The following is a 22755-nucleotide window of genomic DNA, read 5'->3' as shown; positions in this document are numbered from 1 at the left end:
CCATATCTACACCTGTATCCTGAACCACCCAGAGGTAAAGGGGAAAAGAGAGACAAAACACACTGCAAAGAAAAAAAAATGGTCTCAGAACTTCTCTTATCCCTCTATTGAGATGCATTAGTACTTTGGGCCACCTGTACTGTTATGACCTGGTGGTCAGGACAATAATGGACCTGGTGGTTAAGAGCACACGGAATGACCTGATAGTTACTGATAATATGGGACGAGCTCTGAGACGTGGGAACTCTGCTGACCGCAATCCCTAATCCTATCACACACACTAGAAATAGCCGTGGATTGCTCCTAACGCTCCCTATGCAACTCGACACAGCCTAAGGAACTAGCTAGCCCTAAAGATAGAAAAATAAAGCCTACCTTGCCTCAGAGAAATTCCCCAAAGGAAAAGGCAGCCCCCCACATATAATGACTGTGAGTAAAGATGAAGATTACAAACACAGAGATGAAATAGATTTAGCAAAGTGAGGCCCGACTTACTGAACAGACAGAGGATAGGAAAGGTAGCTTTGCGGTCAGCACAAAAACCTACAAAAAGACCACACAGAGGGCGCAAAAAGACCCTCCACACCGACTCACGGTGCGGAGGCGCTCCCTCTGCGTCCCAGAGCTTCCAGCAAGCAAGACAACAATCAAAATAGCAAGCTGGACAGAAAAATAGCAAACTAAAGAAAAACAAGCAGGAACTTAGCTTCTGCTGGGAAGACAGGTCACAAGAACGATCCAGGAGTGAACTAGACCAATACTGGAACATTGACAGGTGGCATGGAGCAATGATCTAGGTGGAGTTAAATAGAGCAGCCAGCTAACGAATTAACCTCGTCACCTGTGGAAGGAACCTCAGAAGCCGCAGTCCCACTCACACCCACCAGAGGAAGCCCATGGACAGAACCAGCCGAAGTACCATTCATGACCACAGGAGGGAGCTTGACAACAGAATTCACAACAGTGCAGGGAAGAATAGGGTTGCAGTCACTCTACCTTTTAATTGCCAATGCAGTCCAGAATGCTGGTGACAGGTGATCTTTGAAATCCAGGCAGCCTGAAAGCGGTTTGGAATCCCCCTAGCCAGGTGAGGTTGGATGCCTTTCTTTCTGCTCTGAATTCTGGGTTCTTGATGAATTAGCTTTCCTCAAGTCCCTCTCTCATTCTGTACTTTTGGTGGAACACTACCCGCATGGCAGGCAGCTCAAGCCTTTTTACATGTGTCCCTCTCTCATGGCGACTCCGGGCTCTAATCTGCTGCTGTGGCTTTGGGTGTCAGTTGTGGCCAGAGACCTGCAATCTCCTGCTATCCGGATTCAGTTGTGGGGCATGCAGCTCCAACACAACTGCGGACTCCAGTGTCTAGTTTCCTGCGCTAAATCCTGGGGGTGAGCTCAATCACAGCTCCACTCCCAGTTTCTCTCTCCTCACATGCTTCCTCTCCCTTCACTGTCTCACACAGACTGACTCCTAACTTCACCTCCAAGCCAGAACTTAAAGGGAAGCTACCCTGAAACTGGGTCAAGAGCTCCCCCTTCTGGTCTGGAGTCAGGAAAGTGTTGTATGCCAATGTTACCTCCCAAGGGGATCCCTTCTCGCTTCCAGGCATGGCATCACCTTCCCCGAGAGGCAGGCGAGACCACTGTGGCAACCGGACTCCTGGGGTGCCACATATACAAAGAGCACTAAAATGTGAAGATATTTGCTAACAAGTGTTCAATTTCCCTGCTGCATCAATAGAGGGACACTAAAGCCTTACACAATTCTCATTAAAATAAAAGGGCTATCAATGTAATCTAAAAACTTGTTGGGTTCTCCAGTGTGAGGAAAGCTGTGCTTTTATCTTTGGTTATAGATGAGGGCCCTGCTTGATGACCCTTCTTTGACAACTCAAAAGACTCGGAAAATAAGGCATTTGAAAATGAGTTTTCTCAGCCACAAAACCCATTTATTGATTTTTTTTGTTTTTTGACTAGGTGGACAAAGAACTGCATGCAGCAGAAAGAAAAAGCCATCACCGTCCGAAAGTAAAGAATATAAAATTTCAAACCTTATGCACATGCAGTAGAAAAAAAATCTGCTCAGGAGTATTTTAAAACCTGCAGCATTGTCATTATTTTTATTTCACACAGGAAAGTCACAGATTATCCCCATTGATTAATTTCCAATACAATGCAGATTCGTTACTATATCCATGGCAGAAATCCCAAGAGTTAGCACTGTATTTCCATATAGGATTTGCTGTGTGAATTTACCCTTAAGGCAATAATAAAATAAATCATTAGTTTTACTGTTTTTAAGATTATGGGATTTTCAACAACCTTGAAATTGAAAAGTACTTCCACTTTGTGCAGGTTTGGCCACTGGTGATAAGCATAAAATATCTGAGGGGTGGAGTGTTTAAAGATTTAAGGAGAAAAGTCTTCAGTCATGTGTTTTGCTTTACTTTTCATCAACATTTACTTACTTTAAAGGCAAATGACAATGCTTTATTTGTATTATGGGTGTTGAATGGACTACGTTTTAGGAATCTCCATTGGCGGACATCCAGGGTGTCGTGTTTTCATGTCCCATTTATGTGCCAATCTTATACTTTACTGGTTATTATTATTACATGAATCATTTTCCATCCACAGCTATACAATATAATTTGATATTTTGTTTTTAGTTAACCCCTTAATCCCATATGACGTACTATCCCGTCCAGGTGACCTGGGACTTAATTCCCAGGGACGGGATAGTACGTCATATGCGATCGGCCGCGCTCACGGGGGGAGCGCGGCCGATCGCGGCCGGGTGTCAGCTGCCTATCGCAGCTGACATCCGGCACTATGTGCCAGGAGCGGTCACGGACCGCTCCCGGCACATTAACCCCCGGCACACCGCGATCAAAGATGATCGCGGTGTGCCGGCGGTGCAGGGAAGCATCGCGCAGGGAGGGGGCTCCCTGCGGGCTTCCCGGAGACGATCGGTACACGGTGATGTACTCACCGTGTACCGAGCGTCTTCTCCCTGCAGTCCCCGGATCCAAAATGGCCGCGGGGCTGCATCCGGGTCCTGCAGGGAGCACTTCCGGGTCAGGATCAGGCTGCAGCTGCAGCTCTATTCCTGCCCGGCTGTATGTCAGATCACCGATCTAACAGAGTGCTGTGCACACTGTCAGATCGGTGATCTGTGATGTCCCCCCCTGGGACAAAGTGAAAAAGTAAAAAAAAAAATTTCCACACTTGTAAAAAAAAAAAAAAAATTCCTAAATAAAGCAGAAAAAAAAAAATATTATTCCCATAAATACATTTCTTTACCTAAAAAAAACAAAAAAACAATAAAAGTACACATATTTAGTATCGCCGCGTCCGTAACGACCCGTCCTATAAAACTGGCCCACTAGTTAACCCCTTCATTGAACACCGTAAGAAAAAAAAAAAAAAACGAGCCAAAAAACAACGCTTTATTATCATAACGCTGAACAAAAAGTGGAATAACACGCGATCAAAAAGACGGATATAAATAACCATGGTAACTCTGAAAGCGTCATCTTGTCCCGCAAAAAATGAGCCACCATATAGCATCATAACCAAAAAAATAAAAAAGTTATAGTCCTCAGAATAAAGCGATGCCAAAATAATTATTTTTTCTATAAAATAGCTTTTATCGTATAAAAGCGCCAAAACGTAAAAAAAATGATATAAATGAGGTATCACTGTAATCGTACTGACCCGAAGAATAAAACAGCTTCATCAATTTTACCAAACGCGGAACGGTATAAACGCCTCCCCCAAAAGAAATTCATGAATAGCTGGTTTTTGGTCATTCTGCCTCACAAAAAATCGGAATAAAAAGCGATCAAAAACTGTCACGTGTCCGAAAATGTAACCGATAAAAACGTCAACTCGTCCCGCAAAAAACAAGACCTCACATGACTCTGTGGACCAAAATATGGAAAAATTATAGGTCTCAAAATGTGGAGACGCAAAAACTTTTTTGCTATAAAAAGCGTCTTTTAGTGTGTGACGGCTGCCAATCATAAAAATCCGATATAAAAAACGCTATAAAAGTAAATCAAAGCCCCCTTCATCACCCCCTTAGTTAGGCTAGGTTCACATTGCGTTAATGGGTTAACGCTAACGGACAGCGTTGCACGGCGAAAATGTCACAATTAACGCCGTGCAACGGGTCCGTTAGCACAACCATTGACAGCAATGTGATTTTCGGGTGTAGCGCATTGCTAGAGCGTGCCATTTTCGGCTCGCGCTAGCAAGGTGCCATTCTTTTGTGGCGCGCCTCAGACGCTGCTTGCAGCATCCGCGGCGCGCCCGAGGTCCGATCCCCGATCTTCCAGAGCGGGGACGTTAACGCGACCACTAAACACGACACCTAAAAAGACATTGCGTTAGCGCAATCCGCTAGCGCTAAACGGATTTCCCTAACGCAATGTGAACCTAGCCTTAGGGAAAAATAATAAAATTTAAAAAAATGTATTTATTTCCATTTTCCCATTAGGGTTAGGGCTAGGGTTAGGGCTAGGGTTAGGGTTTGGATTACATTTACGGTTGGGATTAGGGTTGGGATTAGAATTAGGGGTGTGTCAGGGTTAGGTGTGTGGTTAGGGTTACAGTTGGGATTAGGGTTAGGGGTGCGTTTGGATTAGGGTTTCATTTATAATTGGGGGGTTTCCACTGTTTAGGCACATCAGGGGCTCCCAAACGCGACATGGCATCCGATCTCAATTCCAGCCAATTCTGCATTGAAAAAGTAAAACAGTGCTCCTTCACTTCCGAGCTCTCCCGTGCGCCCAAACAGGGGTTTACCCCAACATATGGGGTATCATCGTACTCGAGACAAATTGGACAACAACTTTTTGGGTCCAAGTTCTCTTGTTATCCTTGGGAAAATAAAAATTTGGGGGGCTAAAAATCATTTTTGTGGGAAAAAAAAGGTTTTTATTTTCACGGCTCTGCGTTGTAAACTGTAGTGAAACACTTGGGGGTTCAAAGTTTTCACAACACATCTAGATAAGTTCCGTGGGAGGTCTAGTTTCCAATATGAGGTCACTTGTGGGTGGTTTCTACTGTTTGGGTACATCAGGGGCTCTGCAAATGCAACGTGACGCCTGCAGACCAATCCATCTAAGTCTGCATTCCAAATGGCGCTCCTTCCCTTCCGAGCTCTGCCATGCGCCCAAACAGTGGTTCCCCCCCACATATGGGGTATCAGCGTACTCAGGACAAATTGAACAACAACTTTTGGGGTCCAATTTATTCTGTTACCCTTGTAAAAATACAAAGCTGGGGGCTAAAAAATCATTTTTGTGAAAAAAAAAGAATTTTTATTTTCACGGCTCTGCGTTATAAACTGTAGTGAAACACTTAGGGGTTCAAAGTTCTCACAACACATCTAGATAAGTTCCTTGGGAGGTCTAGTTTTTAATATGGGGTCACTTGTGGGGGGTTTGTACTGTTTGGGTACATCAGGGGCTCTGCAAATGCAACGTGACTCCTGCAGACCAATCCATCTAAGTCTGCATTCCAAATGGCGCTCCTTCCCTTCCGAGCTCTGCCATGCGCCCAAACAGTGGTTCCCCCCCACATATGGGATATCAGCGTACTCAGGACAAATTGGACAACAACTTTTGGGGTCCAATTTATTCTGTTACCCTTGTAAAAATACAAAGCTGGGGGCTAAAAAATCATTTTTGTGAAAAAAAAAAAGAATTTTTATTTTCACGGCTCTGCGTTATAAACTGTAGTGAAACACTTAGGGGTTCAAAGTTCTCACAACACATCTAGATAAGTTCCTTGGGAGGTCTAGTTTCTAATATGGGGTCACTTGTGGGGGGTTTGTACTGTTTGGGTACATCAGGGGCTCTGCAAATGCAACGTGACTCCTGCAGACCAATCCATCTAAGTCTGCATTCCAAATGGCGCTCCTTCCCTTCCGAGCTCTGCCATGCGCCCAAACAGTGGTTCCCCCCACATATGGGGTATCAGCGTACTCAGGACAAATTGGACAACAACTTTTGGGGTCCAATTTATTCTGTTACCCTTGTGAAAATACAAAACTGGGGGCTAAAAAATAATTTTTGCGAAAAAAAAAAAAAATTATTTTAACGGCTCTGCGTTATAAACTGTAGTCAAGCACTTGGGGGTTCAAAGCTCTCAAAACACATCTAGCTAAGTTCCTTAGGGGGTCTAGTTTCCAAAATGGTGTCACTTGTGGGGGGTTTTAATGTTTAGGCACATCAGGGGCTCTCCAAACCAACATGGCGTCCCATCTTAATTCCAGTCAATTTTGCATTGAAAAGTCAAATGGCGCTCCTTCCCTTCCGAGCTCTGCTATGCACCCAAAAAGTGGTTTACCCCCACATATGGGGTATCGTCGCACTCAGGACAAATTGCACAACAACTTTTGTGGTCTAATTTCTTCTCTTACCCTTGGGAAAATAAAAAATTGGTGGCGAAAAGATTATTTTTGTGAAAAAACATGATTTTTTATTTTTACGGCTCTGCATTATAAACTTCTGTGAAGCACGTGTTGGGTCAAAGTGCTCACCACACCTCTAGATAAGTTCCTTAAGGGGTCTACTTTCCAAAATGGTGTCACTTGTGGGGATTTCAATGTTTAGGCACATCAGGGGCTCTCCAAACGCAACATGGCATCATATCTCAATTCCAGTCAATTTTGCATTGAAAAGTAAAATGGCGCTCCTTCCCTTCCGAGCTCTGCCATACGCCCAAACAATGGTTTACACCCATATATGGGGTATCAGCGTACTCAGGACAAATTGGCCAACAATTTTTGAGGTCCAATTTCTTCTCTTACTCTTGGGAAAATAAAAAATTGGGGGCGAAAAGATCATTTTTGTGAAAAAATATGATTTTTTATTTTTACGGCTCTGCATTATAAACTTCTGTGAAGCAATTGGTGGGCCAAAGTGGTCACCACACATCTAGATAAGTTCCTTAGGGTGTCTACTTTCCAAAATGCTGTCACTTGTGGGGGGTTTCAATGTTTAGGCACATGAGGGGCTCTCCAAACGCAACATGGCGTCCCATCTCAATTCCTGTCAATTTTGCATTGAAAAGTCAAATGGCGCTCCTTTCCTTCCAAACTCTGCCATGCGCCCAAACAGTGGTTTACCCCCACATATGGGGTATCAGCGTACTCAGTACAGATTGTACAACAATGTTTGGCATCCATTTTATCCTGTTACCCTTGGTAAAATAAAACAAATTGGAGCTGAAATAAATTTTGTGTGAAAAAAAGTTAAATATTCATTTTTATTTAAACATTCCAAAAATTCCTGTGAAACCCCTGAAGGGTTAATAAACTTCTTGAATGTGGTTTTGAGCACCTTGAGGGGTGCAGTTTTTAGAATGGTGTCACACTTGGGTATTTTCTATCATATAGACCCCTCAAAATGACATCAAATGAGATGTGGTCCCTAAAAAAAAATGGTGTTGTAAAAATGAGAAATTGCTGGTCAACTTTTAACCCTTATATCTCCCTAACAAAAAAAAATTTTGGTTCCAAAATTGTGCTGATGTAAAGTAGACATGTGGGAAAGGTTACTTATTAAGTATTTTGCGTGACATATCTCTGTGATTTAAGGGCATAAAAATTTAAAGTTGGAAAATTGCGAAATTTTCTAAATTTTCGCCAAATTTCCGTTTTTTTCACAAATAAACGCAAGTTATATCGAATAAATGTTACCACTAAAATGAAGTACAATATGTCATGAGAAAACAATGTCAGAATCGCCAAGATCCGTTGAAGCGTTCCAGAGTTATAACCTCATAAAGGGACAGTGGTCAGAATTGTAAAAATTGGCCCGGTCATTAACGTGCAAACCACCCTCGGGGCTTAAGGGGTTAATATTAAGTTAAATTAAGTGCTGTAATTTCTCAATAGATATTGTATACTGTTTGATTGGTTTAAAAAAAAAACGTTACAATAACATGAACATAACTTTTTAGGAGATTTAGGTTAGATGGACTAATCAATTGCGGTTTTCTTGAAAGCTAGCACTTTTCATCAAACACGAAAACAACGTTCATTGACTAGAAATGTTTACAGTTAAATATTTGGCCACAAATATATATGCATACATTGAAAACTATTGTTAATAAATAACCAATGTAATTGACATTATTATAATAAGATGACAAAGTGTGTGCTTAACCTGATGGACCACTCTCAGAGTTTTGCAAAACAAAAGGGATCCAGAAGTAACAATTGAGCACTTATTATTACCGCCCCTTTAGTCACAAGCAATATTTTGTTTTTGAGATTTCAATTTTTTCCTCCCCTTTTTCCAAGAGTTATACCTTTTTCTGTTTTTTTCCATCAATATAGCAATTTGAGGACTTGATTTGTGTGGGACAAATTTTAGTTTTGAATAACACCATTTATTTTACCATGTAAACTGCTCCAAAGAGGGTAAACAATTCCAAGTGGAATGAAATAGCAATCTGGCTTATTTTTATTGATAGTATTTGGGGGTGCATATGACTTTTAATTGCATTTTTGGAAGTGGTGCAGAAACATAAAAAATGGCAGTTCTGGTGTTTTGATTATGTTTCTACTTTTGGAATCAGATATGTTTTTTTAGTTTCTAGGGGGTTGATTCAAATGTGTTTGTTTTTTTTAATATGATTTTGTTTACTAGATTTTTATTCACCTAAGGGGACTTGAACCAAAGATCCTTTGATCACTCTTTCTGTTTACTACAGAACTTCTGTATTGCAGTATATAATATCAATAATGGCCTCCTATGAAGTTCAGCCAGTGATGGGACTTCACAGAAGTACCAAGATGACAGTCCTGGAGGCCTTTTTCAGGTCCCTAGCAGCCATTATACCCCATTGGCACTACTCCATCACTCCTTTTAAATGTCTTTTCCAGTGACTGAGAGTGGCACCTAAGTGGTTAAAGAACAGCTATCCCAGGTAGATCCTGTCCCTGCTGTTACAGACAGATGACAGCTAAGTATGAGAGCTTACATCTGCCACATGTGGAGTGGGATCAGTTCCTGAGCTTGTGTCACACATGCAGACCCCAGCTCAGACATACAGTGGGGAAAATAAGTATTTGACACACTGACGATTTTGCAAGTTTTCCCACCTACAAAGGATGAAGAGGTCTGTAATTGTTATCGTAGGTACATCTCAACTGTGGGAGACATAATCTTGAAAAAATCCAAAGAATCACATTGTATGATTTTTACATCTACATTTTATTGTAGGAAATAAGTATTTGATACAATAGAAAAACAGAACTTAATATTTAGTACAGAAACATTTGTTTGCAATTACAGAGGTCAAACATTTCCTGCAGTTCTTGACCAAGTTTGCACAAACATTGCAGAAGGGATTTTGGCCCAATCCTCCATATAGATCTTCTCCAGATCTTTCAGGTTTCAGGGCTGTCGCTGTGCAACATTGAGTTTCCGCTCCCTCCAAAGATTTATAATTGGGTACAGGTCTGGAGACTGGCTAGGCCTCTCCAGGACCTTGAAATGCTTCTTAAGAAGCCCCTTCTTAGTTGCCCTGGCTCTGTGTTATGGTTTACTGTCATGCTGTGAGACCCAGCAACGACTCTTCTCCTCATCTTACTGAAGGAAAGAGGTTGTTGGCCATAATCTCTTGTAGATTACCCCATCCATCCTCCCTTCAATACAGTGCTGTCATCATGTCTCCTTTGCAGAAAAGCACCCCCAAAGTATGATGTTTCTCCCACCATGCTTCACGGTTGGGACAGTGTTTTTGGGTTTGTACTCATCCTTCTTCTTCCTCCAAACACAGCGATCGGAGCTGATACCAAAATGTTCTATTTTGGTCTCCTCTGACCACATGACCTTCTCGCATGCCTCCTCTGGATTATTCGATGGTCATTTGCAAACTTCAAACGGGCCTGGACATGTACTGGTGTTAGCAGGGGGAGCTTGAATGCCCTGCAAGATTTTATTCCATGATGGCATAGTATGTTACAAGTGATAATGTTTGAGACAATGGTCCCATCTCTCTTCAGGTCATTGACCAAGTCCTCCAGTGTAGTTTTGGGCTGATTCCTGACCATTCCCAGAATCACTCTTATCCCACGAGGCAAGATCTTGCATGGAGCTCTAGACTGAGGAATATTGACAATCAGCTTGTGTTTCTTCCATTTTCTAATAATTGTGCCAACACTTGTTGCCTTTTCTCCAAGTTGCTTGCCTATTGTTCTGTAGCCTGTCCCAGCCTTGTGCAGGTCTACAATTTTGTCACTTGTGTCCTCAAACAGCTATTTGGTCTTGTTCATGGTGGAGAGGTTGCAGTGTGATTGATTGAAGGTATGGACAGGTGTCTTTTATACAGGTAATAAGTTCAAACAGATGGAAATAATACAGGCAGGGAAAGCAGAGTAGGAAGGCTTCTTAAAGAAAAACTAACAGGTCTGTGAAAGCCAGAATACTTATTTCATGCAATAAAATGCAATTTAATTATTTAAAAATCATACACTGTGATTTTGATCTTTAGATTCTGTGTCTCACTGTTGAAGTGTACTAACAATAAAAATTACAAACCTCCTCATTCATTTCATTGCAGGTTCTAAAACTGTACAAAATCGTTAGTGTATCAAATACTTATCTTCCGCACTGTACATCAGTCACTCACTATGCACCAGTGGCTTAATTTTATGGTTGTTGTGCACACTGTTAAAATCTCTTCTGATATTATGTAATGCATGCCCTGTAAAGCACTTCTCTGTATCTTTTTTTTATTTTCCAGGCAAGAGCACATACAGCTCAGGCAAAAATGAAGAGACCACTGCAAAATGTTCCGTTTGTCTAATTTTTCTCTTTATAGGTATATTTTGAGTAAAATGTAAATTGTTCATTTATTCTATAAACTTCTGACAACGTCTTCGAATTTCCAAGCAATACATTTTGTATTTTTTTTCTGAAAAGGAGAAATGGTTAAAATAAAAAAAAACCCAGTGCTTGCAGACCTCAAATAATGCAAAGAAAACAAGTTCATAATCATTTAGAAACAACAATACTAATGTTTTAACTCAGGAAGAGTTCAGAAATCAATATTTCGTGGAATAACCATGATTTTTAATCACAGCTTTCAGGCGTCTTGGCATGCTTTCCACCAGTCTTTCAAACTGCTTCTGGAGCAAACATTTAAGCAGTTCTTCTTTGTTTGATGGCTTGTGACTATCCATCATCCTCTTGATTACATTCTAGAAGTTTTAAATGGGGTTCAGGTCTGGAGATTGGGCTGCCCATGACAGGGTTTTGATGTGGTGGTTAGGGTTGAGCGAAACGGGTCGAACATTTTCAAAAGTCGCCGACTTTTGACAAAGTCGGGTTTCATGAAACCCGATCCGACCCCTGTGCGGGGTCGGCCATGCGGTACGCGACTTTCGCGCCAAAGTCGCGTTTCAATGATGCGAAAAGCGCCATTTCTCAGCCAATGAAGGTAAACGCAGAGTGTGGGCACCGTGATGACATAGGTCCTGGTCCCCACCATCTTAGAGAAGGGCATTGCAGTGATTGGCTTGCTGTCCGCGGCGTCACAGGGGCTATAAAGGGGCGTTCCCGCCGACCGCCATGTTACTGCTGCTGATCTGAGCCTAGGGAGAGGTTGCTGCCGCTTCGTCAGAAGCAGGGATAGCGTTAGGCAGGGTCCATTAACCACCAAACCGCTTGTGCTGTAGCGATTTCCACTGCCCAACACCACCTTCGGTGTGCAGGGACAGTGGAAGCTACATTTTTTTTTTTTTCCCCTCAGCGCTGTAGCTCATTGGGCTGCCCTCCCTGATAGCTGCATTGCTGTGTGTACGCCGCTGTGCAAACCAACTGCTTTTTTCAAAGCACAAATCCTCTTGTTCCTTCCTTTCTGCACAGCTATCTTTTTTGTTTGTACACACTTTTTATTTAATTTGTGCATCAGTCCACTCCTTATTGCTGCCTGCCATACCTGGCTGAGATTACTGCAGGGAGATAGTAATTGAAGGACAGTTCCTTTTTTTTTTTTTTTTGTGGGAGATTAAGATTGGCATTTCTGCTAGAGTGCCATCCCTGTCTGTGTCATCTCTCACTCAGTGGGCCATAGAAAGCCTATTTATTTTTTTGCTTGATTTGGGTTCTAAAATCTACCTGAAAAAATCACTACATCAATCAGTGGGAGAAAAATATTGGCCTCAGGGCTTGTGTGCCACTCCTTACTCCTGTGTGTGCCATCTCTCAGTGGGCCATAGAAAGCCTATTTATTTTTTTGCTTGATTTGGGTTCCAAAATCTACCTGAAAAAATCAATAAATCAATCAGTGGGAGATTAATATTGGCCTTTGGGCTTGTGTGCCAGTCCTAAGCGTGTCATCTCTCTCACAAATAGTGGGCCATAGAAAGCCTATTTATTTTTTTGGTTGATTTGGGTTCTAAATTCTACCTGAAAAAATCAATAAATCAATCAGTGGGAGATAAATATTGGCCTCTAGGCTTGTGTGCCACTCCTGACTCCTGTGTGCGTCCTCTCTCACTCAGTGGGCCTTAGAAAGCCTATTTTTTGTTTTTTTTGTTTTCTAAATTCTCCCTGAAAAAATCATTTTATTTTATTTGGTTTCTAAATTATTCCTGAAAAAAATCATTTTTCTTTTTTCTAAAGTCTCCCTGAAAAAACAAACAAAAACAAATCAGTGGGAGATTAATATTGCCCTTTCTGCTTGTGTGCCAGTCTTGACTCCTGGGTGTGCCATCTCTCTCTCTCCAATTGTGGGCCATAGAAAGCCTATTAATTTTTTTGCTTGATTTGGGTTCCAAAATCTACCTGAAAAAATCACTAAATCAATCAGTGGGAGATAAATATTGGCCTCTGGGCTTGTGTGCCACTCCTGACTCCTGTGTGCATCCTCTCTCACTCAGTGGGCCCTAGAAAGCCTATTTTTTGTTTTATTTGTTTTCTAAATTCTCCCTGAAAAAATCATTTTATTTTATTTGGTTTCTAAATTATTCCTGAAAAACATCATTTTTTTTGTATTTTTTTTTCTAAAGTCTCCCTGAAAAAAAAAAAAAATCAGTGGGAGATTAATATTGCCCTTTCTGCTTGTGTGCCAGTCTTGACTCCTGGGTGTGCCATCTCTCTCTCTCCAATTGTGGGCCATAGAAAGCCTATTAATTTTTTTGCTTGATTTGGGTTCCAAAATCTACCTGAAAAAATCACTTAATCAATCAGTGGGAGATAAATATTGGCCTCTGGGCTTGTGTGCCACTCTTGACTCCTGTGTGCGTCCTCTCTCACTCAGTGGGCCCTAGAAAGCCTATTTTTTGTTTTATTTGTTTTCTAAATTCTCCCTGAAAAAATCATTTTATTTTATTTGGTTTCTAAATTATTCCTGAAAAAAATCATTTTTTTTGTATTTTTTTTTTTTAAGTCTCCCAGAAAAAAAAAAAAAAAAAAAAAAATCAGTGGGAGATTAATATTGCCCTTTCTGCTTGTGTGCCAGTCTTGACTCCTGGGTGTGCCATCTCTCTCTCTCCAATTGTGGGCCATAGAAAGCCTATTAATTTTTTTGCTTGATTTGGGTTCCAAAATCTACCTGAAAAAATCACTTAATCAATCAGTGGGAGATAAATATTGGCCTCTGGGCTTGTGTGCCACTCCTGACTCCTGTGTGCGTCCTCTCTCACTCAGTGGGCCCTAGAAAGCCTATTTTTTGTTTTATTTGTTTTCTAAATTCTCCCTGAAAAAATCATTTTATTTTATTTGGTTTCTAAATTATTCCTGAAAAAAATCATTTTTTTTGTATTTTGTTTTCTAAAGTCTCCCTGAAAAAAAAAAAAAAAAAAATCAGTGGGAGATTAATATTGCCCTTTCTGCTTGTGTGCCAGTCTTGACTCCTGGGTGTGCCATCTCTCTCTCTCCAATTGTGGGCCATAGAAAGCCTATTAATTTTTTTGCTTGATTTGGGTTCCAAAATCTACCTGAAAAAAATCACTAAATCAATCAGTGGGAGATAAATATTGGCCTCTGGGCTTGTGTGCCACGCCTGACTCCTGTGTGCGTCCTCTCTCACTCAGTGGGCCCTACAAAGCCTATTTTTTTTTATTTGTTTTCTAAATTCTCCCTGAAACAATCATTTTATTTTATTTTGTTTCTAAATTCTTCCTGAAAAATTCATTTTTTTGTATTTTTTTTTCTAAAGTCTCCCTGAAAAAAAAAAAAAATCAAATCAGTGGGAGATTAATATTGCCCTTTCTGCTTGTGTGCCAGTCTTGACTCCTGGGTGTGCCATCTCTCTCTCTCCAATTGTGGGCCATAGAAAGCCTATTAATTTTTTTGCTTGATTTGGGTTCCAAAATCTACCTGAAAAAATCACTAAATCAATCAGTGGGAGATAAATATTGGCCTCTGGGCTTGTGTGCCACTCCTGACTCCTGTGTGCGTCCTCTCTCACTCACTGGGCCCTAGAAAGGCTATTTTATGTTTTATTTGTTTTCTAAACTCTCCCTGAAAAAATCATTTCATTTTATTTGGTTTATAAATTCTTCCTGAAAAAATCATTTTTTTTTTTTTTTTTCTAAAGTCTCCTTTTTTTAAAAAAAAAACACAAATCAGTGGGAGATTAATATTTACATTTGCGCTTCAGTGACAGTCCTGCGTGTGTGGCATCTCTCTCATTTGTTGCCACCAACAACAGAGTGTGTAACATTGTGCCTGATTTTCGTTGTGGTCTCACCCACCTGTAAAGGGGTAGCTAAATCATACTGAAGTTATAGCTCACCGTGTAAGTTGTGTGACTGCAACAAATACCGTTAGTTTGGTAACGTTTTTAAAACAATGAGGAAGTCTGGTGGAAGAGGTCGTGGCCGGGGGCGTTCATTGTCAGCTGGTAATGAGGGTAGTGGTAGTGGTGGAGCATCAGGTGGTCGTGGGAAAAATAATATTGCACCTAAGTCTGGAGCTGTGGAGCCATGTTCGTCGTCTGGCTACACAAGGCCTCGAACGCTCCCTTTTCTGGGAGTAGGAAAACCGCTTTTAAAGCCGGAGCAGCAAGAGCAAGTTTTGGCTTATCTTGCTGACTCAGCCTCTAGCTCTTTTGCCTCCTCTCGTGAAACTGGTAAAAGTAAAAGCAGTGCGTCGTTAGTGGATGTTCACGGTCAGGGACAAGTCGCTTCCTTGTCCTCTTCAGCAAAAACAACAACAGAGAAGAATGCAGCAGGCGACACAACGGGTTACTCCATGGAGCTCTTTACACATACCGTCCCTGGCTTAGAAAGTGAAGCAGTTAACAGTCCATGCCCATTACAAGTTGAATCTGACATGGAGTGCACTGATGCACAGCCACAGCCAGACTACTATGCTGGTCCTTTGACTCAGACCACAACATTGCCCTCGCAGGGTGCTGATCAAGAATCAGACCCTGATGAGACTATGTTGCCCCATCACGAACGCTATACCACCGACCGACAAGGTGACACAGACGAAGTTGCACACGAGCTACAAGAAGAGGTAATAGATGACCCAGTTCTTGACCCCGATTGGCAGCCATTGGGGGAACAGGGTGCAGGCGGCAGCAGTTCTGAAGCGGAGGAGGAGGGGCCGCAGCAGGCATCAACATCGCCACAGGTTCCATCTGCCGGGCCCGTATCTTGCCCAAAACGCGTGGCAAAGTCAAAACCTGTTGGAGGACAGCGTGGCCATCCGGTTAAAGCTCAGTCTGCAATGCCTGAAAAGGTATCCGATGCTAGAAAGAGTGCAGTCTGGCATTTTTTTAAACAACATCCAATTGATCAGCGCAAAGTCATCTGTCAAAAATGTTCAACTACCTTAAGCAGAGGGCAGAATCTGAAAAGTCTCAATACAAGTTGCATGCATAGACATTTAACCACCATGCATTTGCAAGCTTGGACTAACTACCAAACGTCCCTTAAGGTTGTAGCACCCTCGGCCAATGAAGCTAGTCATCAACGCAACATCCCTTCCGGCAGTGTAGGGCCACCATTTTCTGCACCACCTGCAGTATCTGTGCAGGTTTCTTTGCCAGGCCAAAGAAGTCAGGGTCAGGGAATCACCAGTTTCGTAGTAGGAAACACTGCATCTAGGGCACCGGCGGCAACAATACCATCTCCCACCGTCTCTCAGTCTGCCATGTCCACCGGCACCCCCGCTAGTTCCACGATCTCCAGCTCTCCAGTCCAGCTCACCCTACATGAGACTATGGTTAGAAAAAGGAAGTACTTAGCCTCGCATCCGTGTACACAGGGTTTGAACGCCCACATAGCTAGACTAATCTCGTTAGAGATGATGCCCTACCGGTTAGTTGAAAGCGAAGCTTTCAAAGCCCTGATGGACTATGCTGTACCACGCTACGAGCTACCCAGTCGACACTTTTTTTCCAGAAAAGCCATCCCAGCCCTCCACCAGCATGTTAAAGAGCGCATCGTCCATGCACTCAGGCAATCTGTGAGCACAAAGGTGCACCTGACAACAGATGCATGGACCAGTAGGCATGGCCAGGGACGTTACGTGTCCATCACGGCACACTGGGTAAATGTGGTGGATGCAGGGTCCACAGGGGACAGCAAGTTTGGGACAGTTCTGCCTAGCCCACGGTCTAGGAAACAGTTGGCTGTAGCCATTCGCACCCCCTCCTCCTCCTCCTCGTCCTCCTGCAGAAGCGAGACCTCGTCCACAGACCGCAGTCGCACAACCACTCCATCCGCAGCTGCCACTGTTGCACACCAGGTCTCCCATTATGGGGCAGCTACTGGCAAACGTCAGCAGGCTGTATTGGCTATGAAGTGTTTGGGCGACAACAGACACACCGCTGAAGTTCTGTCCGAGTTCTTGCAGAAAGAAACGCAGTCGTGGCTGGGCACTGTAGATCTTGAGGCAGGCAAGGTAGTGAGTGATAACGGAAGGAATTTCATGGCTGTCATCTCCATTTCCCAACTGAAACACATTCCTTGCCTGGCTCACACCTTAAACCTGGTGGTGCAGTGCTTCCTGAAAAGTTATCCGGGGTTATCCGACCTGCTCCTCAAAGTGCGTGGACTTTGCTCACATATCCGCCGTTCGCCCGTACATTCCAGCCGTATGCAGACCTATCAGCGTTCTTTGAACCTTCCCCAGCATCGCCTAATCATAGACGTTGCAACAAGGTGGAACTCAACAGTGCACATGCTTCAGAGACTGTGTGAACAGAGGCGGGCTGTTATGTTTTTGTGGGAGGATACAAATACACGGGCAGGCAGTAGGATGGCAGACATGGAGTTGTCAGGTGTGCAGTGGTCGAAGATTCAAGACATGTGTCAAGTCCTTCAGTGTTTTGAGGAATGCACACGGCTGGTTAGTGCAGACAACACCATAATAAGCATGAGCATCCCCCTAATGCGTCTGCTGATGCAAAGTTTGACGCACATAAAGGATCAGGCGTCTGCAGCTGAGGAAGAGGAAAGCCTTGATGACAGTCAGCCATTGTCTGGCCAGGGCAGTGTACAGGACGAGGTAGCGGGCGAAGAGGAGGAGGAGGACGAGGAGGATGATGGGGATGATTATATTTTTAATGAGGAAGCTTTTCCGGGGCCAGTGGAAATTGTTGGCGCGGCAAGGCCGGGTTCTGGTTTTTGGAGGGACACAAGTGACGTGGATTTGCCTGAAACTGCCCCTCAACCAAGCACAACCGCAGATTTGAGAACTGGAACTTTGGCCCACATGGCGGATTATGCCTTACGTATCCTCAAAAGGGACACACGCATAACAAAAATGATGAACGATGACGATTACTGGTTGGCCTGCCTCCTTGATCCTCGCTATAAAGGCAAATTGCAAAATATAATGCCACATGAGAACTTGGAACTAATATTAGCAACCAAACAATCAACTCTTGTTGACCGTTTGCTTCTGGCATTCCCTGCACACAGCGCCCGTGATCGTTCTAACACGAGCTGCAGGGGCCAGCAGACCAGAGGTGTTAGAGGGGCAGAAATCAGAAGTGTCGTTGGCCAGAGGGGTTTTCTGACCAGGTTGTGGAGTGATTTTGCTATGACCGCAGACAGGACAGGTACTGCAGCATCAATTCAAAGTGACAGGAGACAACATTTGTCCAGTATGGTTACTAACTATTTTTCATCCCTTATCGACGTTCTCCCTCAACCGTCATTCCCATTTGATTACTGGGCATCAAAATTAGACACCTGGCCAGAATTGGCAGAATATGCATTGCAGGAGCTTGCTTGCCCGGCAGCTAGTGTCCTATCAGAAAGAGTATTCAGTGCTGCAGGTTCAATACTAACAGAAAAAAGGACTCGTCTGGCTACCCAAAATGTAGATGATCTAACCTTCATTAAAATGAACCACAACTGGATTTCGAAATCTTTTGCCCCACCTTGCCCGGCTGACACCTAGCTTTCCTATGTAAAGCACAGGCAAACAAGAAATAGAGCTGATCGGCACTGAAGGGGTTACTTGTGAGACAGCACAGCTGCGGGGGGAGAAGTCCCAATGGTAGGCTAGACGGGTTTCAGCTTATACTGAAGGTGGGGAGGTGCTTGCTCAAACTGAATTGTTTATACTGCGAAGCAAAGAGATAAAGAAAGCAGCACTCACCCAGATTCTTCAGATGCAAAAAACTCCTTTAATAGGCATGGCACACAGTTCCAAACTTGGTGTACAACAGGCTACGGCATGAGAGGAGGGCGGTGCGGGAGGGTGCAGTGACGAGACAGACGACGGCCGTTTCGCGCAAAAGCGCTTCTACGGGTCCATGTGAGTTGTGCTGGTGATGTCAGTTCCTTTTGTAGGAGTGGACTTCACCCAAGTGTTACATATAAACATAATTAATTAAAACATACTGCATTAAAAACAACAACATCACTTGTTCTTCTATCACATTAATTCAACACGGATTAGATAAAAACTGCCATGTCTAATTTATCATTTAGACCCCAAGGACCTTGTGCATTCGTTTTCAGAATCCATCTGGCTTCGCACTGCAATAACAACTTATTATGGTTACCACCCTGCTGGGGAGTTTTAACTATCTCTAAGCCAGCGTAACTAAGAGAACACGGGTTACCACCGTGTACATCTTGTATATGCTTGACTAGGCATACTCGCCCCTTCCCCGTCAAAATGGAATTGTAGTGCTCACGAAACCTCACCATTAGGGGTCTAATAGTTTTACCAATGTAAAAACGATTACATGGACAGTAAATCACATAGACTAAATATTTGCTCTTACAAGTAACAAAATCTCTTACAGTGTGCCAAAGAGTACCCACTTTGAGCGGATTATCCGTTTTATGTAAGTGGCACATACTACAATTACCGCACTTGAAATTACCTTGCGGCAAAGAATTCTTGATCCAATCATTATTAACAGCGGCGAGACGATTTTTTATTACTAAATCTCCTATGTTGACAGGGCGTCTATAAGCAAAACGCGGGCTAAAAGTAGTTAAACTACGGAAATCAGGATCATTAGTTAGCACATGCCAATTTTTTCGTACGGCCGCGTGAATCTCATTGTCAAGCGTACTATGTTTAAATACAAACGAAAAAATACCGCTATTATTACCATTAGCTGGCCTGCTTTGCTTCTTTTTATTCTTACCCCTTTTCAGAAGGTCCATTTGGGATAGACTCGCCGCTCGTAATTCTGCCTGCTGTAATATGTGGCTAGGGTACCCCCTGTTTTTAAAACGTAATTTCAAATCCTGTATTTGATTTTGGTAACTTTCCTCGCAGTTGTTGATTTTCCTCAACCTTACCATCTGACTATATGGGATGCTATTCTTCGTATGATCAGGATGGGCACTATGATAATGCAAGACATTATTGGTTGCGGTTGTTTTCCTATGGACACTCGTTTTTAATGCCCCCTCCCTGATCTCTATTTTTACATCAAGAAAGTCCAACTCATTATTTCCGAAAACTGACGTAAATTTCATATTTTCATTATTATTTTCGTTCAGAAACACCACAAAATCATTAACCCCTTCCCGACCTTTGACGCATACGCTGCGTCATGAAAGTCGGTGCCATTCCGACCCATGACGCAGCATATGCGTCATGGAAAGATCGCGTCCCTGCAGGCCGGGTGAAAGGGTTAACTCCCATTTCACCCGATCTGCAGGGACAGGGGGAGTGGTAGTTTAGCCCAGGGGGGGTGGCTTCACCCCCTCGTGGCTACGATCGCTCTGATTGGCTGTTGAAAGTGAAACTGCCAATCAGAGCGATTTGTAATATTTCACCTAAAAAACTGGTGAAATATTACAATCCAGCCATGGCCGATGCTGCAATATCATCGGCCATGGCTGGAAACACTTATGTGCACCCACCCCACCCCTCCGATCGCCCCCCCACCCCCCCGATCTGTGGTCCGCTCCCCTCCGTCCTGTGCTCCGCTCCCCCGTCCTCCTGTCCGCTTCCCCGTGCACCAATCACACCCCCTGTGCTGCAATCAAACCCCCCCGCACTCCGATCCCCCCCCCGCACACAGCGACCCCCCCCCCCGTGCTCCGATCCACCCCCCCGCACAGCGATCCCTCACCCCGTGCTCCAATCCTTCCCCGTGCTCCAATCCTCCCTCCCGTGTTCCGATCCACCCCCCCCCATGATCCGATCCACCCCCCCGTGCTCCGACGCCCCCCCCGTGCCCTGATCTCCCCCCCTTATACTTACCTGGCCGCCCGAGGTCCGTCCGTCTTCTTTCCTGGGCGCCGCCATCTTCCAAAATGGCGGGCGCATGTGCAGTGCGCCCGCCGAATCTGCCGGCCGGCAGATTCGTTCCAGAGTGAATTTTGATCACTGAGATATATCCTATCTCAGTGATCAAAATAAAAAAAATAGTAAATGACCCCCCCCTTTGTCACCCCCATAGATAGGGACAATAAAAAAAATAAAGAATTTTTTTTTTTTTCACTAAGGTTGGGGTAAGAACTAGGGTTAGGGTTAGGGTTAGGGTTAGGGGTAGGGTTAGGGGTAGGGTTAGGGGTAGGGTTAGGGGTAGGGGTAGGGTTAGGGCTAGGGTTAGGGGTAGGGGTAGGGTTAGGGCTAGGGTTAGGGTTAGGGTTAGGGTAGGGTTAGGGCTAGGGTTAGGGTTTCGGTATGTGCACACGTATTCTGGTCCTATGCGGATTTTTCCGCAGCGGATTTGAAAAATCCACAGTGCTAAACCGCTGCCGATTTATCGTGGATTTACCGCGGTTTTTCTGCGCATTTCACTGCGGTTTTACAACTGCGATTTTCTATTGGAGCAGTTCTAAAACCGCTGCGGAATCCGCAGAAAGAAGTGACATGCTGCGGAATGTAAACCGCTGCGTTTCCGTGCAGTTTTTCCGCAGCATGTGTACAGCGATTTTTGGTTCCCATAGGTTCACATTGAACTGTACACTCATGGGAAACTGCTGCGGATCCGCAGCGTTTTCCGCAGCGTGTGCACATACCTTTAGAATTAGGCCATGTGCACACGGTGCGGATTGGCCGCTGCGGATTCGCAGCAGTGTTCCATCAGGTTTACAGTACCATGTAAACATATGGAAAACCAAATCCGCTGTGCCCATGGTGCAGAAAATACCGCGCGGGAACGCTGCGTTGTATTTTCCGCAGCATGCCAATTCTTTGTGCGGATTCCGCAGCGTTTTACACCTGTTCCTCAATAGGAATCCACAGGTGAAATCCGCACAAAAAACACTGGAAATCCACGGTAAATCCACAGGTAAAACGCAGTGCCTTTTACCCGCGGATTTTTCAAAAATGATGCTGAAAAATCTCATACGAATCCGCAACGTTGGCACATAGCCTTAGAGTTGGGTTGGAATTAGGGTTGTGGTTAGGGTTAGGGGTGTGTTGGGGTTAGGGTTGTGGTTAGGGGTGTGTTGGGGTTAGGGTTGTGATTAGGGTTACGGCTACAGTTGGGATAAGGGTTAGGGGTGTGTTGGAGGTAGAATTGAGGGGTTTCCACTGTTTAGGCACTTCAGGGGGTCTCCAAACGCAACATGGCGCCACCATTGATTCCAGCCAATCTTGTATTCAAAAATTCAAATGGTGCTCCCTCACTTCCGAACCCCGACGTGTGCCCAAACAGTGGTTTACCCCCACATATGGGGTACCAGCATACTCAGGACAAACTGCGCAACAATTACTGGGGTCCAACTTCTCCTGTTACCCTTGAGAAAATAAAAAATTGCTTGCTAAAACATCATTTTTGAGGAAAGAAAAATGATTTTTTATTTTCACGGCTCTGCGTTGTAAACGTCTGTGAAGCACTTGGGGGTTCAAAGTGCTCACCACATATCTAGATAAGTTCCTTGGGGGGTCTAGTTTCCAAAATGGGGTCACTTGTGGGGGGTTTCTACTGTTTAGGCACACCAGGGGCTCTGCAAACGCAACATGACGCCCGCAGACCATTCCATCAAAGTCTGCATTTCAAAAGTCACTACTTCCCTTCTGAGCCCCCACGTGTGCCCAAACAGTGGTTTACCCCCACACATGGGGCATCAGCGTACTCAGGAGAAACTGGACAACAACTTTTGTGGTCCAATTTCTCCTGTAACCCTTAGGAAAATAAAAAATTCTGGGCTAAAAAATTATTTTTGAGGAAAGAAAACGTATTTATTATTTTCACGGCTCTGCGTTATAAACTTCTGTAAAGCACTTGGGGGTTGAAAGTGCTCACCACACATCTAGATAAGTTCCTTTGGGGGTCTAGTTTCCAAAATGGGGTCACTTGTGGGGGGTTTCTACTGTTTAGGCACACCAGGGGCTCT

Source organism: Ranitomeya imitator, chromosome 3 (assembly GCF_032444005.1).
Source record: "Ranitomeya imitator isolate aRanImi1 chromosome 3, aRanImi1.pri, whole genome shotgun sequence".
Taxonomy (NCBI): domain Eukaryota; kingdom Metazoa; phylum Chordata; class Amphibia; order Anura; family Dendrobatidae; genus Ranitomeya; species Ranitomeya imitator.
This window is presented reverse-complemented; position numbering follows the sequence as displayed.